General features: G+C 40.7%; 1 protein-coding gene across 2 annotated transcripts in view; it reads left to right on the top strand.

Moving 5' to 3' along the window:
- The first annotated feature begins 2322 nt into the window (after positions 1–2322).
- APOBEC4 (apolipoprotein B mRNA editing enzyme catalytic polypeptide like 4) overlaps positions 2323–19307 on the top strand; it is a 36150-nt gene continuing 19165 nt past the window's right edge. The window contains exons 1-2 of one of the 2 annotated variants that reach the window (XM_077452655.1): positions 2323–2444; positions 8457–8659. The gene's annotated coding sequence lies outside the window, so the exon portion shown is untranslated. The remainder of the gene's footprint in view (positions 2445–8456; positions 8660–19307) is intronic. The other variant, XM_077452654.1, reaches the window with a different exon arrangement.

Raw genomic sequence — 19307 nt, 5'->3', positions numbered from 1 at the left:
CTATCATCTACTGTATCCCAACAATCACCCAACTGTAAGAGGTGTAAAATAGAGCCCACAAGCAAACTAAACTAGAACCTTTCCCCTGCAGTGCTCCCTAGTGGCACAAATGCATATTTTTCTTGTTTGGGAACGATATTGAGAAGTACAGTGTTACTTGAACTGTATTCCAGGATTTGCTTGCCTTGAGCTGAAAGAACTTGCAATAATATAAGACGTTACATAAAATACTAGAAATATTTCATTAAGGTCTTCATGTTATATAGTTTGAATACCATGCCATAGATATACTACTTATCCTTGTAAAAGAACATATTCCACACTTCTTGTTGGTACTATATAAATACTTTTTGGGATTATATAGATATAGTATGTCTAATAAGTCCTATATTATTGTTTACAGTAGGTGCCAAATTACAACTGAACTGTGACACTGACATTTTTAACATTAGTGCTACCTGAGAGGATGAAATCAACTCCTGCGGCATTACAAGTGTATTATTTCCACAAGGTTTTGCAGCCCACAGCTGATTGGGGAGGCAGAGATGCAATCATGTGACAGATCCCCACAGTTTCTGCCAAACTGGTTTGGACAAAGTCCAGACCGAACCCTAACTCTCCCTACCTGGGAGTAGTTCACATGCTTCCCCCATAACCGGAAGTACAGAGTAATTTGCCAGCTAAGGCAATTAAAGGGAGAGCGTTCAAGGTGAGTATTAAGTAGCTGGAGGGCCCTTTGCACAGATTGTCACTTTGTCTTGTCTTTTTTTATGTGTTATTTCTTATTTCCAGTACACTATTTATCTAGCAGTCCACAAGAAGGAAATGTCTCCTTTCCATTCTCTCAATCTGGGACCTATACACCATAATAGATTCTTAGCCCTTGTACACACGGTCGGACATTCCGACAACCAAATCCGTCGGATTTTGTCCGTTAGATTTTGTCCAACGGATCTTGTCTGAAACTGTTGCATACACATGGTCGGACAAAGTTGTCGGAAAATCCGATCTTTCAGAATGTGATGATGTAATTTCGTTACCATGGGACTACGTTCAGGCTAGTAGCCAATAGCTTTGATGTAGGAATTTGATCTGAGCATGCGTGGCACTTTGTCCGATCGGAATTCTCTACACATGATCGGAGTATGTCAGATCGGGGCAGTTTGTCGGAAAATATTTCCGGCAAGTTGGAAAATTTGGTCCGACGGATATTCCGACGGAAACAGTCTGATGCATACCACACACAGTCGGAATATCCGACAAAACGCTCCAATCGGACACATTCCATCGGAATCTCCGATCGTGTGTACAAGGGCTAAGTGTGCACCTATCTTGTATTCCTTTTATGAAACATAGCATAGTTTGTAAAAATGTAGGAATATCTTGCTTTATCCAGAGTAATATAATTTGGATCCTCTACAACTTATTTGTTGATATTTCATGGATGGAGCAGATAAATCCACCCTTGATGCCAAAAGATGACAATTCTCCCCTGCAACATCTGCTATCATATGAAAGCCCTATATGTCCAAAAAAATGTACAATATGTCAGGATAGCTGAAAGTTATAGGTTATAAGCATTGTGAAACATAAATAATTGTAGTATTTTTTATTATACTATTTTTAAATCCTTTTTTGTTGGCACCTTAGTGCTGCTGATCTCCTCCAGCCTCCATCAGCTACTTATTGTCTACATGCACTTGCTCCACTGTTGGCTGCAGAACATCATCCTAGACCAGCGCCCCGATAGTGACAATGATGGAACATGTCTGAGTATTGTCAGGGCAGCCGCATACACAACATTCTCCTTCATAGTTTTTGCTTAGGTTTACAACTTACAAGCACAATTGTGGGAAAGTTGTCATCTCATAACAAGAATTGCCTGAAAAAGTGTCTTCATGGCATGATCACCAGTTATATTTTTAAACAGAATATGCGGTTTTAAAAGATTGAAGAAAACTTTTATAATCACATTAACATGTTTAAGCTTGTATGTTGTTTTAAGTGATCAATTTTAAGTCTACTTGGTTGAGCTTACAATTTTTCTGAGACTAAGTTTGCAACTTAATTTCCACAAGCCCTTATAGCTTTTAATGCATTGAATATACTCCTTCTTCAGTCACTCAGGCAAGACAGCAATTTGCTATAAGGTATGAAATAATCCAGTCTATTATTAGGCTATTATGTCGGGTTGTGCAGTTTTGAGAATTCTTGAAGCGTGAAATCCTGTATTTGAGTATTATGTTACAAATAGGAGAGGAATGCTTTAGTGGTGTCTGGCTTGGAAAGTCATTTAGCCACACCTAGCTAGGGAGACGTCACAGGCAATTGACTTAGCAACAGCTTTGTATCGAGTATAAATAAATACAAGGACTTATAAGAGCTACACTGCTGAAAAAAGTCTTACAAAAATTACAGAATTCTTAATCAACAGATCATTAATGGTAAGAAAATATATTCCTTTTGGTTGTGATGACATGTGCTTTCAAATAGCTAAAAAAAATATTTAATTGAAAGTGAGATTACAGTGGGAAAATAGATTCTGCAAAAGTATACGACAAAGTAGGATAGCTACTCGAACTAAAAGTTACACATACATGATGATTATAAAAAATTATTAATACTGTTATTATAATCATCATATTAACTAGTTAAGGACTGAGCCTATTTTTCAGACTTGGTGTTTACAAGGTAAAATCATTTATTTTTTTGCTCGAAAATTACTTAGAACCCCCAAACATTATATTTTTTTTTTTTACACCCTAGAGAATAAAATAGCGGTTGTTGCAACACTTTATATCACACCGTATTTGCGCAGCGGTCTTACAAGCGCAATTGTTTTTGGAAAAAATTAACTTTTTTTTAATTAAAAAATAAGACAACAGTAAAGTTAGCCCAACTTTTTTTTATATTGTGAAAGATAATGTTGTGCCAAGTAAATTGATACCCAACATGTGGAATAGCGACAAACTTTGACCCTTAAATATCTCCATTGCTCTAATGATGGCGGCGATACCTCACATGTGTGGTTTGAACACCGTTTTCATATGCGGGCGTGACATACTTATGCATTCGCTTCTGTGCCCAAACTCGGCGGGACGTGGCACTTTACATTTTTATTTTTTTATTACTACTTATTTTACTTTTTATTTTTTATTTTTACACGGTCATTTAAAAACAAATGAGGTCACTTTTATTCCTATTACAAGGAATGTAAACATCCCTTGTAATAGAAAAAAATCATGACAGGACCTCTTAAATTTGAGATCTAGGGTCTTACATTTGTTTTATATAAAATAGATTTATTTTAACTATAAAATAGTAAACTAAAAATACTTAACATTTTAAAATAGCAAACCGTTACCTGGCATGCACCAAAGATTCTTAATAGGATCGTATTGTTTACTGTGCTGAATTTGTTCTCTTTATAATGAAGCTTGTGGAATTTTCTTCTTTTTTTTCTTCTTTATTATGGACAAGGTGTATACAGATAAATACACAGCCATTATATATTCCGTACTAATAGAGTCCAGTCAGGTATTTTAACATACAATACGTTATAAAAAAAAAAACACAAAGTATAACACAATTCAGGTTTTTCACATGCAAGCACATATATTAAACAAAAAGTTGTCCATAAATTCTTGTTCAACTGACCCATATAGGTTAAAAAACATAGGAACAGGTGGAAAAGTGACAATATATAAAACATCTTGAGCAATAAGGTTATTAAGGCTGTGTGCCATAGAACAAATAACCTTATAAACAGATTTCCGATATCATCATGTCCGAGGTTTTACCTCTAAGTTGCCTCTTTTGGAGACTGGGTCTTAAGGAAGACCCCTAGAGGTGGTGGATATGGGGAAGGGCCTTACAATGGAATGGGAGTAAAGGGAAGAGGTATAGGAAGAAGAGTTTCCTTTTAACGATCCTGCTATGGTTTATATTTCACCTTTATACAAAGATAACCGTTTTATCTTTTAATGAACCATTCACATTAGCTATTGCCATTTATGCAGCTTACAATTGAATCTGGTATCCAGTATATATATATCAGTACTAGATTAGAGGAAACCAGTGCAAATACATGGATGGAGAACAAACACAACTGCATGCAGATAGTTTCACTGATGGAACCTAGCACTCATGGGCATTGCTACGGCTAGAAAATGTCACTATGTCACGCAGGGCATGTGCCTCAGTTTTAGTGCCTCTCATCTCTTTTGCAGTAATTGCGACCATTATCCCAAGTACATCTGTTTTATATATCATTATATATCACCTTCATATGATTCTATAGCCCTGATGAAAAAGGTGCTTCAAAACCTCCAAAACACTTTGGCTGTATTCCTGTTTGCTTAAAAAAAACAAACAAAAAAAACATGGATTCTTCACATCAAAGCCCCCTGACCTTTATTTTCATTACTCCTCACCCATCACATATTGAAGTCACATGCTTGAATGCCTCTGAGCCCGTGTTGAGCAGTTACAGGAGAATTCTCCTATAACATACATAACCCGTACTGGAATTGAACATATCCAAATATTTGTTTGCTATTTCAGTTACTTAAGCATTTGAAAAACACAAAATATTAACAGGAATACAGTACTGTATCAGTGGCATTCACACCCAATACGAGCCTCTCCCTCTGTATATGTTCACCAGTTTTGTTCTAGTTACCCAGTTTTGACTCAATTCATAAATTTTTTTCTGGCACTTTGGTCCACAACACAAGTTCACTTACAAGCAAGCTTGGATAACCAGTGAAGAAATCATCTCTTTCTGGCAAGCTGCAACTTAGACAGAACCAGCCCCATTTGTTCTTCACAAGTTCCGACTTGTGAGAAAAAATCTATTTGTGGGCAGGGCTTAAACACCCAATGGGGGGCCCCTACGAATTTACTCATTAATGCCCAAGACACAGGCACAGGGGGCCATGGTTATGCGAAAAGCAGAATTAAGGTGGCGCTCCAACTTGCACAGTTCCACTTTGTATACTGAAAACTTCTCTGTTAAGCACTCTTCCCCTGTTACTGCACACCGTCTCCTGTCTTCTGAATGCAGCATTTCTGAGGGGACAACGTGGTGCCTATATCCCGCTTCACCAGCACAGCCATGATTGACACCTCACCCCCAGAGACAATGTGAGGATCCCACCATTCACACAGAGTGGACCTCTGTTGCTAATGAGCTTTAACACTTTGTTGAGTCCTCTTCTCTCTCTGCTCCCTTTCTTCCAGGCTAGGTCCATAAGCTTCATGTGATACGATGCTTGTCCTGAGTATGGAGTGCTCATCGCAAGGGAGGGGTCAAGCTTACCAACCCTTTCAATACCATCTCTCAGTTACCGTCTCCTGTCACTTTAAATTGATAAAAATAGAGGGAATAATAATAGGAGCAAATGGTGCCCCCTGTCAGTTACCTACTCACTATCAAGTGCTAGTTTGGCTCTATGGTCCAAACTCATGTATTACTAAATAAGCAACAGAAACTGTTAGTACTAGAGAACATAAACTTGAGCACACAGAGCATAAGCCTGACTATTATTTAATTAGTCAGCAATCTGCATTTGAAAAATTCTCAAATCATAAGCACCAAAAAGTTTATGAACCAGCAACCCTGCACCACCACTTTAAAAAAACACTTTAAAAAAACAAAAAAAAAACAACGTTTTCTTTTCACATTTGTAGGCATCTAGACGTCACTCACACATGCATTCCACCATATTAGTAAGCCTTAGCAGCGTGTGAAAAGGTTTCCATGAAATCTCATCAATCCTCATTATATGGAGTATAAAGGTAGGCTATCTAATTTCTAAAGTCCCCTTCAGAGAAACATACATATTGTGGTAATAGATTCCAGACTGCCTCCCCTTCTATTTATAGTCCTACCCAAAAAGGCAGAGCTTTGAACACCTGGGAGTGAGCAGATGTAGCCCCTTCCTAACTCCCTGGGTGGCCTATTACACAAATCCCACTAGCACAGACCTACTACAAACACAACATAAACCAGTAATATAAGGCAGTGTACACTGCAACAGTACACACCTCATCTTTATTAAAGCAACATGTATTTCATGTGACAAACAGGGGCAGACTGACAACTCATGGGGCCCCTGGGCAATAGGAGATTATGGGGCCCCCAGGCAATCAGAGATTATGGGGCCACACAGTATACACAAACACACACACATACACACACATACAGTATACAATCACACAGTATACACAGACATGTTTCTATTGGCTGAGAAGGTACTGGAGAGGTGGGGCAGCCCTGATGGGGCCCCCTAGTGGCATGGGGCCCTCGGGCAGAGCCTGAGTGGCCCAATGGTCAGTCCACCCCTGGTGACAAATAACATTTGTTGTTTGGCAGACTATGTTTTGCAGAAGGAGAGTGACTGCAACAAAGGGGTAGTGTAGCTATCTTGAGATAGTAAGGTTAGGGTTCAGTTGAGGGTTAGGTTTAGGGTTGGGAGGGTTAAGGTGAAGGAGGCTTTTAAAGCTGATCTTGATTTCTGCTCCAGACCTCCATAACAGTATTTTTAAGTATCAGCACTCAGAATGCCCTCAAATAATTTACACACTATATAGTCAAGTCTATTGGTCTACAGTTCCATGGAAGCAACTTTTTGGATGTATCAAAACAGAGTATAATATAAATAACTGTGTTTAAAGTAAAATAGAACACACAAAGTGAATCTAAAAATGTTAAAATGCCTGGGGAGTACCCAGAAAATGTTCTTTTGTCTTGACACATGTTTGTGCCTACAGCTTTAAAGCTATAATTCTACAGTGTGAGATATTAGGCACTGGGGCTATCAATGCCAGTCTCATGTGATTTAGAAATGTCATTACTGTACTGCTTAGTGGACAGACATACATCTCTCTGCTTTTGCTTCATCTATTCTGTGAATCTGTGCTTTGTGTACCTCTCCTGCTACCAGTCATCAGGGTGGCAGCACTGATATGGGGAAACACAGCACTATTTCTGGGCAAAAGATAAGCTGCAAGTATCCTACTGGCAGTATTGATGGGCTGTCCTTTGCCCTCTGCTTGCCTTTTTGGGCACAGCTTCCAGAGTTCGGGCCCTCTTTATTTTAAGCACCTAAGACATATTTGTCCTATACCGTATCTAGACCCAACAATAAAAATGTAATATATTGTAGCTTACCAGTACTTAGATGAGTATTATTTTTAGGCTGCATTATTTTTCTTTTTTAGTTCATTTTTTTATTTTATGTGTAGCTGCAAATTATGCAACACACTCCTTGTCCATGAATATGTTTTCTCCTCCACTGTACATATGGAAAAGTCATGCTTGCCTTTGTTCATTTCCATTACATTGGGTGTGGATAGACTGGCAGTTTACAAATAAGTTAAGACAAGATTGTTTATGCTTTCAGTTAATCTCACAGGAAGTGACAAGGACACTTAGAAAACTAATGAATCCACCACATCCTAGGACTGGTAAATTGCAATATACTAAATTATTGTTCATGGGTTTAGGTATCCTTTAAAGTAAAACTATAGCCAAATTTAAAAATATTATGAGCATAGAAGCTATTTTTAAAGGAAGAGATATGCAATGTCTTAGCAATGTAATGGAACCAAATAAAATATACGGTACTTACATTCCTTACCTGCTCAGGCAATTCATTCCTAAGCATGGGGTTTATCATGGTTTCAAATGTTTCCACTCAGAATACCCCAGACATCACCACTCTGGGGACACCTTTTGGGTCCCCCAAAGACCAGTCTAACCTGAACCTTGGGCCTCCAATCTAGCCCCCTGTCCCTTCCTGCTGGTTCCTTTCCCCTGGGCATAAGCCCAAAAGTAGCCCCAAACTGGTCAGAATAAACAGAGCCAACACCAGGCTTAATAACAAGAGGATTGTATTTACTACAGAATCTTTACTGAGTAGCCAGTCATATAGGATAATGGTGGCACCATACTTAATCAGATTGCAAAAGAGACCCTAGCATAGGGTAGAAAATAGTCTTGCTACTCCTTCAAAAGAATGCAATCCTTCTTACTCCACCAAAACTCCTTACAGACTGGTTCCAGGTCAGACATACTGTTTGTTTTTAGCTACAGGCTGAAGACACCCTGCACTAACCCAACAACCTACTTATATAATCCTAAAGAATCATCCCAGACTGTCAGGGCAAAGTTGCAACCTAAGGTGGGGTACTATCTTAAAGAACTTTATCACACCCACTCCCCAAGCTGCAAACACTTATAGTAGTGACAATTTGTGTTGGCTCAGGGACTACAGACAGAACTCTACTTCTCTCCCTACATCATCTTTCTATTGACCAACTGAGCAGAGTACACAAAAAAGCTTTTTTAGAATACTCAGTTCTCTTTTCAGGCATAATGTACACAATTTCTTATAATGTAATATACACACACCTGAAAATAACTTTGCTATCTTAAATATGTTTCTGCACAGGCGATGTTCATCTAGCAAATGATGTTGAAACTTAATACAACTCACTGTAAGGAGACAGGTTTTGGAGCCTTTGAAATACATGGTGCTCTTTCTTGCAGACTACTCAATTTGTAAAGAGCTCTAATCTCATAGCCCCATCGAAATTAGATTAATAATAATAATTCGGCATAAAACCTCTGTCCCACATCAAGCCATCTTACAAGGTAATATACTTTCAAATTGTTTCAATTCCCATTATTTCTGTTCCTGATATGTTCTAAAATAGCTCAGTAGTATATGCAGTGGTCCTCAACCCCACTGTTGGCTTGCAGCCTCCCTCCTACTGGCCCACAGCCTCAGGGTCAAGCTGTGCTGGAGAGCAGATGTGGATGGTGCCCCTGTAGTTTGTTCCAGTTGCACACCCATTCCAAACTCTATCAGAGTGGCACTTACTGCAAGAAATGATAGCTGAATGAAAAGAAGTGTTTGCGAGTGTAATGAGTAAACACATCCAGTCGATTAGACACTTTGAAGCTGCAGCTGTTGAACTTATCACATAACAGCATCCGACCTTTCTGATTGGCTGCATTTCCAGGGTGTCTAACTGGTTACATGTTGTTATTGCACATTACACTCTGTGAACTGCGGGACCATGGCTATTTCATTCATTAATTACTTGCTGACCGCCTAACTGGGAATTTACGCCTTGACTTTGGTGTTAAATACTGGGGCTATAGCCTTTTGCCATATTTGGCAAAGATGTCATCACTATTCCCGCCCCTTCCAACAAATAGCTGATGACAGCTCAGGTTTGACAATGGATGTACATCAGGGGACACAGATTTTTTTTATTTTTAATAAAGGAATTGTTAAAAACTGCCTGTGTACCCCATGTTCAGTCACATGGAGGCCGGGATCTGGGGTCCTCTTGTTAAAGGGGGCTTCCAGATTCCTATAATCCCCCTGCCTGCAGAGCCCCACAACCACCGGCCAAGGTCCTGGGAATGGGGCTCACTTGTCCCTTTCCTGGCCTGCCAGGCTGCATGCTCAGATAAGGGTCTGGTATGGATTTTGGGGGGGAGCCCACACCATTTTTTTTTACTTTTTTTATTGCATTGAATTTTTTTTATTCAGCTGTCAGCATGGAATTTTTTTTTATTCAGCTGACAGCTGATGACTTATCGGTTGTTAAGGACGCGCCAGCCAGATTCCTGGCCCTGCTCCTTAACAACCAGCTATTTACTGCACCCTGACTGGCCAAAGCTTTGCCCAATCAGGTCTTAGAATGCACTGTGCAGTGCTCAGTGCATTGTAGGTCTTCGGCGAGACGAACACCCGCCGAACGCCCTGCAAATTCGGGTGTTCGCCGAATGGCCGATGTTCGGGTTGAACTTTTGCTCTGCCTGAACAGTTTGCTCAACTCTGTTATGCCGCGTACACACGAGCGGACTGTATGGCGTACTTAGTCCGTCATACAATCCGACGGACAGTCTGTCATACTTTCGACTGAACGGACTTGACCACACACGGATGCACAAACAGTCCGTCGAAAGCTTGCACGATGACGTGTACAGCACGTACGACGGGACTAGAAATAGGAAGTCCAATACACAGCAAAGCACCCTTCCGCCGTGTAAATCCTTTCTGGGCATGCGCCATTCTTAGTCCGTCGAACTAGCCTACTGACGAGCGGATTGTCCGCTGAAACCAAAGTACGACGGACAGAATTTCAAAAAATCCGAAATACTTAGTACGCCAGACTGCACGCTGAAAAAGTCCGCTGAAGCCCACACACGAGCGGACTGTCCGCTGAAATGTGTTTCGGCGGACTAAGTACGCCATACAGTCCGCCCGTGTGTACGCGGCCTTAGGGAGATTCCCCATCTCTATTTGTTCTGTTTACTGTTATCAATGAGAGTGAAAGTGAAGAATATCCCAAACTTTTTGGAAGAAAATCCTAAACTTTGAGTTGTCACCAAAACAGGAACAGAGGGGAAGCCTTCTGATGGATATGCTAGTCCTGGTGACAACTATGGATTCCTTTACTTTGTAGGAATATCCTCTAACTTCCTATTTTAGTTATGGGACAGGAAATGAAGGGAAATTCCCCAATAGAACACAAATGCATACCTACCAACGTTCTCAGATTTAAAAGAGGGAGACCTGTTAGCAAAAGAAATACAGTCAAAGGACATGCCCTTACCACATCCTTCTGATATGAAGATTAATACACAAAAAAGATTGGTTAAACCCACAACACTTTTTCATAAACAGCAAATTTTTTTACAGGTACATACATCAGACTAAAATGATAGACCAATGAAGAAAAAAAGACATATAGAGGGAGAGTTCATACAAAACAGGATATCAGGGACAGTTAGAAGCTATGCGAGTGTGCAAAAAAAAAAAAAAAAAACTAAAATGGGTTATAAATCTTCATATCCACGGGAAAAAAAAAAAAGTTTATGTTTTGTTTTAAGCGCTCCTTTGATGGAAACTGTGAACATGAATATAGCTGTATATAGCATTGTGTGTCTCTCTGCACACACACATCTTAAGCTGGCCAAACACTAGTAGGTTTTCGAATGAACATTCATATCAACATTTCTACAAATATTCTCAGTACATTCGATGACAAAAGTCGTTTAAAAAAGCACTTTTTTCTGTTACCATTCGATTTTGGAGTGAATGGACTTTACCGAATGACAACCACGCACACCCTTAAAAAATAGTTTGTTTGAGAAAAAATTTCCATCCTGAATTTTCTCATCACTGTGCTCAACAAACGAATTGACATTTGGCCCCACTAACAATTAGAAAGATAAACAAGCATTCTTAAAATGAATTTTAAATGAAATGCTACAGTGTGTGGTTGGATTTAGTTTGGCTAAACTCATCTTGAAGCTGTGACTCAAAATTGTCTCTTTCAGACTTGTTTCTGCAAATTATTTTCTTGATCAACATGGTTAGAACACGTACAGGTTTGATCAGGGCTTTTTTTCAGCAGGAGATAGGGGGAACTCAGTTCCTCCGCCTCTGGCTCAAGTCTTCTGCTCCCTGCTCACCACTTTCATTTCGTAACACTGAAGTCCAGCTTCTGCATTTAGAAGTGATAGCTTATCTCCCTGTAGCTCCCACCACAGGTCATATCTCCTGCACAGATCCCACTGAGTGACTGACAGGGACAAGAGAGATACAGAACAGGTACCCAGGGTTCAGTGCAGTCATGAGCAGGAGAGGGTGCATGGTAGGCTGTACCCTCTGTGGTCTTCATTTTTTCCCTGGTGACCAGTTGTTGATTCTCCTACTGCATGATCTCCCTTGCAAGTGACTGTAGTATAGTATAGTATGCTGGGGGTACTACAGCCAGATAGGTATTTCAGCTTAATATTGCAACAAAGGTAAGACATATGACAGATGGTGGAGCTTTTAAGAAGGGGGGGGGGGGGTGAGGGCAGAGGAGGGAGGGGGTTGTATGCAGAGGGAAGAGCTACTATTTGATGCCATTTGGCAGGTATGTGTGTGTAGCAGGCATGGTTAAGTTCCTGCACCTATTCTCTGAGATAAAAAGCCCTGGGTTTAGTTCCTAGACAAATTCTGTTCCTCAGTTCACTACACCATACCTCTACTGATATGCAACAGCATATGTAAATCCTAAACTGGCTATACACTAGCAGATTTTCAAATAAATGTTCATAAGAACATTTGTGCGAGAATTTGTATAGAAATTCCCTGCATATTTGAGGGCATGAAAAAAGTCATTTGAAATTGCTTCAAAAGTTTGCTTGTTTTTAACATTCGATTTTGGAATGAATATATTTTACTGAACGGAAACCACATACATAAAAAAAAAAATATATATATATATATATATATATATATATATATATATATATATATATATATATATATAAATAAAATTTCCATCTTGCTCTTTTGAATTTTCTCATCACTGCACTCGAAAATGAACTTCCTTTTCACCCTACTCATGATTAGAAAACTAAAAGAAAAAATGACATTTTTTAAACAAAAAATTCTACTAGTGTATAGCTTTAGTCTGACAGAGTGGGAAGTTGTTAGGAGGTCGTTTCAACAAGCTCCATATAAAACTTCATTCAACAGTCATTATATAAATGTGTTTGTAGCTTTTAATTAACCTTCTGGGAGATCAATGCCTCTTTCTAAAGACTTATTTACTGTATATTTTCCCTTCTTCTGAAACATCATTTTCTCCGATTGATGTTGAACTGTGTTTATGATCATGCTTTTGAAGTGAAATACCTCATGTGTACAGTTCTTTAATCAAAGCAAGGCTGTTTCATGGTGTGCGCACACACAAAAAAAGTGCAAAGCACAATGAAACATTCCCAGTTGCTGGTAAACAATAAATAAAACTAACAATTGACAATACCAGATGTATAGAAGTATGCCCTGTTCCATGCCATTTCTCCAATGCATCATTTTATGTAGTCATCAGGTTTTAAAGGAAATGCATTTGGAAATATTTTTCTTCATTTCTATGCAAAATGGTAGAAATATTTACATTATATCTATGGAATTAAAAACAAAATGATTTAACATTATTTTCTCAGTTTTTTGGGGGAATTTTTTTTTATTACTGCTCATAAAACAAAAATTATTATTAATAAAGGGACACTGGGGTTGGTTTACTAGAACTGGAGAGTATAAAATCTAGTGCAGCTCTGCATAGAACCGGCAGGCGACATCACTCTTGGGGGTTACTTCCAGGTATCGCAGCTCCGGCGCTGTGATTGGCCGGAGCCACGATGACGTCACTTCCGCGCATACATTACATGGTAATAGCACCATGGCACACATGCGTGCCAGTGCTTCAGTTTGTGTCAGTGCACATGTGCTCGCACATGTCGGCATGCAAATACAGGGGATATCTCCTAAACCGTGCAGGTTTAGGAGATATCCTGGGTAGCTACAGTTAAGCCTTACTATAGGCTTACCTGTAGCACAAAGTGGTCTGTAAGCGTTTACAACCACTTTAAAGGGGTTCTTTTAAACCCCCCCCCATGTGTGCCTGCAGCAGCAGCCTTTGGGAGAGAAGAGGAAGGAAGCCGGAAGTGCTACTGGAGCCAGGACAGTAGGGGGAAGCTGCGCTGCACAAGGTGATTAGGGTGTGCCAAGGCATGCCTGGCTCAGCCTGTGCACATGCCTATGCCGAGGACATTGCTAGGATGTTGCTAAGAGAAGCCCCGCTGTTACTGGTCAGATTCACCATCACATGTGTGAGCTCTTTCTCTGATTCAAACCCCATTACATATACTTTCTCTCCCATGATACACTGGCTCTGAGTTCACAGTTTGAGAGCTCACTCATGTGATGGTAAAGGTAAGCAGTAATAGCTGGGCCCCTCTTAACAACACCCTAGCAACATCCTGGGAGTTTTCTAGTCAGGCATAATGAGATACATAAATGGCTTACACCTATAATAAGGGCATTATTCAACTTTAGTCAAAGCTACATAGTTTGTTATTATGTACAGATACCCCTTATGTGCATAGGCAGTTTTTTGGTAAAAGGTGAATGAACCCTTTAACAAACCAAGCTGGCCAGCAAAAGCGGCAGTTAGAGGGTTGAGACAAGCCATTTAACACTGACAGGGGTGCTTACAATGGTCAGCTTTTATTGATTTATGTAAAACCAACTGTTGCTGTAACTGCTTAAAAGAGTGTCAACTGGAGTTCGTCTTTAATCTGTTAGTCAGGTTAAATCTGCAAGTCCAACATTACACTCTCTCTAGATTGACAATGCTGTTGTCCAAAGGTGTCTCCATTGTTCCTCCATTCAGAGGCAAGATACTGTATGACAGGAATTTCTTTACTTGCTGGATTACCAGGTGAAAACAGAGAAAAAAAAAAAAGCCTAACGCCGGCCATAGATGGAGCAAACCCATGGTTGCAGGAAAGGAAATTGCCCAGTCCCCCATCAACACAGTCAGTGTTGATGGGGGAATCCTTCTCGTGGAGATATTGTGTTTGTGGGGGGGCTGGCGAGGGAGCCATCCCAGACAGGAGAACACACAGTGATAATTGCTACATGCTGGAAATAGTCACATGAAAAAATCTGACATGCTGGTTGTGCCCAAGTTGAGCTATCGATCAACTTGGGTACAATCAGCCTGACTATACATAGTTTGAATCTTGGCTGGATCAGCAAAGATTCTGGCTATGGCTGGCTTAGAAAAGAAAACTAACACAGCCACCACATCTAATGATTGATAAGCTACAATATATTACATGTTTGCTTTAGGGTTTAATACACTTTCATTTGATAATAACTTCCCCCATGCTTTTTACCAGAAACACAGTTTAGTGTATTATGGCAGAATAAAATGTGTACTTTTCATTTAGGGCCGGTTCACACAGCAGGCGAGGCGAGGCGACTCCGACTTGCCTCGCCGCGACCTGCCGCGGCCTCAGCGGCGACTTGCAAATGACTTCTGTATAGAAGTCAATGCAAGTCGCCCCGAGGTCGCCCAAAAGTAGTACAGGAACCTTTTTTCTGAGTCGGAGCGACTCGAGTCGCTCCTCTCAGAACGGTTCCATTGTACAGAACGGGGGCGACTTGCGAGAGCGAGGCGAGGCGAGTCGTGTCGCCTCGCATCGCCCGCTGTGTGAACCGGCTCTTACAGTAGTAGGTATTATTTGTTTTTTCTTTCTGCCTGAGAATATATATATAAATCAATAATCATTAAAAGGTAATACTACTAGTAAAAATGCTTACTTGTTCCAAAAAAGATCAACAAATGTATGTATCGCTTTGGTATTTTAAAGGATACGTTCACCTTTGTTCACCTTCTAAATTCCAGCTCCCCCCTATGTACCATTATAGCATTAATGTAATTTTTTGCAAAAATATCAATGTTTCCATTAAATATACAGACACTTCACTTGTCCTCCTCAATGTTTCCAAACATATCCATTAGTTCTGCCTTACTTCCTGGGCAGATTTTAGGTTATGACACAGGAAGGAGTTAACCAGCTGACCTCATTAGCATACACCCTGTATCATTCACCCTCCTCCTTGGAGCATTTTCACTCATCACACATAGGGAAGCCCATCCACCTGAATGGGCTGCACTATACACAGAAATTGCCCCAAAGAAGCTTCAGAACATTGTGTGAAACTTGGTGCATTTTTACTGTGATTTTCGGTGCAGCGGTGGTGGGGGAGCTAGGGGAGCAAATGCGCAGGTCCCGTGGACTTGATGCCCGCAAGCCACCTGCAATTGTGGTACAGAGACGGACAGGGGACAACATTGATATCTGCTGTTCCTAGTGATCAGGAACAGCGATCTCTGTTTTGTGCCAGTAAGCTCACATACTTAGAGCTTGTATAACGGAAACCTGCGTTACATCAGAGGGGGGCAGGGTCACCCACACGTCATTGGGGAAGCCAGGCTTTCCCCCATGCGTCAGAGGGGGGCAGGGTCAGGTGACGGGTGGCCCCGCCCTCCTCATATAAGAAATGTCAGGCTGCAGGGATCCCCGCAGTGTCTCCGCCAGTGGAGACAGAGGATGGATGGACTGCGCTGCGCTGGAGGGAGAAATCACCCATCGCTGGATCAGATCAGCCATCGCTAGACCCCGGAGAGATTATCATGGATAGCAAGAGTGGATTACCAGCGCTGGAATCTTTTTTAAATTTTTCTATTTTTAATAAAGGACTTTTTCAAAAGTGTGTTTGTCTTTTTTAACATTCTTTTACACTTTCTTTGTGAAATGGTAGGGGTACTTTTGTACCCCCTTACCATTTCAAGCAGGGGGGCGGAATCTGGGGGTCCACTTGTTAAAGGGAGCTTCCAGATTCTGATAAGCCCCCGCTTGCAGACTCCCACAACCACCAGCCAGGATTGTGGGGATGAGGCCCTTGCCCTCATCAACATGGGGACAAGGTGCTTTGAGGGGTCACGGACCCCCAAAGCATCCTCCCAATGTTGAGGGCATATGGCCTGGTACGGTTCAGGAGGGGGGACGCTCTCTCGTCCCCCCTCTTTTCCTGTGGCAGGCCAGGTTGCATGCTCGGATACAGGGTCTGGTATGGATTTATGGGGGGGAACTCCACGCCATTTTTTTAAAATAAAATTGGCGTGGAGTCCCCCTTAAAATCCATACCAGACCTGAAGGTTCTGGTATGGATATTTAGGGGGAACCCCACGTCATTTTTTTTTTCAAATTTATGCAGGGTTCCCCTTAATATCCTTTCCAGACCTGAAGGGCCTGGTAATTGAATTTGGGGGAGCCCCACGCTTTTTTTTTTTTTATCAATGACTTTTAATGACTGTTCTCTGTATTACAGGGAGCCGACAATTCATTATAGCCGCAAGTGATTTTAAATGACTTTTTTTCCTGCACAAATGACACTTTGTGCAGAGACAGTTCTAAGCATGGGAAACATGCGCCCCTTTACAGGCATACTATAGACACCCCCAGGTACGAAATTTAAAGAAATATTACACTTTAAGCATTATTAAAATAACTGCTCCCGAAAAAACTGCCGTTTTTAAAACTTTTTTTGCATTGATACATGTCCCCTGGGGCAGGACCCAGGTCCCCAAACACTTTTTAGGACAATAACTTGCATATTAGCCTTCAAAATTAGCACTTTAGATTTCTCCCATAGACTTGTACAGGGTGTTCCGTGGCTTTTCGAATTTGCCGCGAACACCCCAATTTGTTCACTGTTCAACGAACAGGCAATGTTCAAGTCGAAAAATGAGTTTGACTCGAACTCGAAGCTCATCCCTACTTTCCAAAAAGGGGTCACTTGGGGGAGGGTTAAACTGTCCTGGCATTTTATGCCCAATATCACCTACTTGTCTAACCACTTGAACCACCATGTCCTTTCTGACACTTTTTGCTTAGATGAAAAAACATAAAATTGTTACATACTTACCGTAAATTTATTTTCCTGGTGTATATCCATGGCAGCATACCTGTGACAAGCTCCGCCTTTGTTCCCCCGTCAGGACCAATGAATATTATAAAAGAAAATGATTAGTGCACTCCCAGCAATGCATATTGGGATGATCATGATGCTACCCTTTAGATTGTTTTGATGGATACGTCTGCTCTGGCCGTTCAAGAAGCAGAAAACAACCATGTGGCATACAGCCCAACTGAAGAGGGAATTCCAGTCCCCTATGCATATACACCTTCTTAACCAACTTGATTATATATGAAACTATTGTACTAGAGCAAGGATCTGCAAACTATGGCTTCCCAGCTGCCACAGAACCACATGTCCCATGAGATATTGTAAAGCTCTGATATTCACAGACATGACTAGGCATGATGGATACTGCAGTTCAATAAGGGCCCCAGATGATGCTTCTTTCTTTTTTTTGTAGGATTATTACAAATAGGTTAGATTAAAGTCTCAATAGAGTTGTGGCTTGAAGATAGAGTCTTAGTACCGAAGTAATATCGTCTTCGTGAAGAAGGTCAAATTGGATCTGAAAAGATTTTCAGGGCCCAAGGCTTAGAGATAGTAGAGGAAGAGGAGAACTTAGGGATGAATCCATGTACCATTCTAAGTTCCACTCTATCCAAGTACAAAAAATAATATTATTGTCTTTTTATCCCAGAGCCTGAAGTTCTGATACTCCCCAGCCTGATGCCATTGCTGCAAAGAAAAAGTTTCCAAGTGAGAGTCCACAAGGATGCTGAATCAGATGAGGCAAAAGGCTTTTTGGATAAGGGCTCCAGAGTGATAGAGAGATCAAGTGGGAAAGATTTGTTTTAATGGGTGGGTTTATGTTCTTGACTGTCTTGAAGAATTTTTCCCATCTCTTGTTGTCACAGCAGAGATTTCCACCAGCTGTACCTTTAAATTGCTTAATTCTAAATCATTCTAAATGCTTGCAGGAAGTCAAGGAGTTTTGAAGAAGAGGGTACATCAGGATTGAAGTTTTGCCGTTCGCGAAAGATCTAAACTTATTCCAAACATTGAATAGAGGAGCGTAGAGAACAGGACTTTGTAGGTGTGGAGTCAAATGGAGAAAATCAATATAAAAAATATTCCTTTATTATAAAAATTGAATAAAAATACATCTATTCCATAAAACCAAATATACAAAGGAAAGAAGGTACACATTATGGCTGATGCCCAATATTTTACAGCTCAACACAGCAGTAGATGAAAAGCTTCCCAACATGTTTCACCCTTGAAACGGGCTTCCTCAGGGGATGCTGGTCATTCGTGATATACACCGCCTTCTAATAAGAAAATACATGACAAATCCACAAATTAAATAACATCACAAAATTACAGTAATTATATCAACAGAATATAATAGTTGTCTACTGCCCTAGGGAATCATGGGTCTCCCTGCAAATATGGCAGGACTGTTATCACGTTTATTGTTGATATTGCAAGTCTCAAGAGAATTTTTGAGGTAGGAGGAAGGAGGAGGCCTAAATTAGATTGCATGCTCAAGGACTTGACAGGGCATCTATTGCTTCTGCCCAAGGGTGAGATAGATGTGAAATAAACCTCCTCAGCTTGGTATTGGTGGCTGTAGCAAATGATGCAGTTCACGAAAGGGCCACTGGCCCACAATCCAACTGAATAACTTTAGTTGTAGGGACCATTTGTTGGGATCCAGGAATCCTTGAGATAGGTGATCAGCGTCTGTGTTTAAGTGGGCTGGAAGATAGACTACTCTTAGGTCCTTCAGATTCTGCCCAAACGAAGATGGGTTCCATTTCCCTTAGTAAGGAACTGTTGTTGGTTCCGCTTTGGTGATGTTTGTATGATATTGAAGCTCTATTGTCTACTCGAATCAGAACTGATGTGTCCTTGATCTGAGAGAGCTGTCTGCTTCATTGAATGCCCATC

This window comes from Lithobates pipiens, unplaced genomic scaffold (genome assembly GCF_037356315.1).
Source record: "Lithobates pipiens isolate NorthernLeopardFrog02 unplaced genomic scaffold, aLitPip1_a1.2 Scaffold_23, whole genome shotgun sequence".
Classification (NCBI taxonomy): Eukaryota; Metazoa; Chordata; class Amphibia; order Anura; family Ranidae; genus Lithobates; species Lithobates pipiens.
Note: the sequence above shows the minus strand (reverse complement) of the source record. Positions and strands in the feature narration are given on the sequence as shown.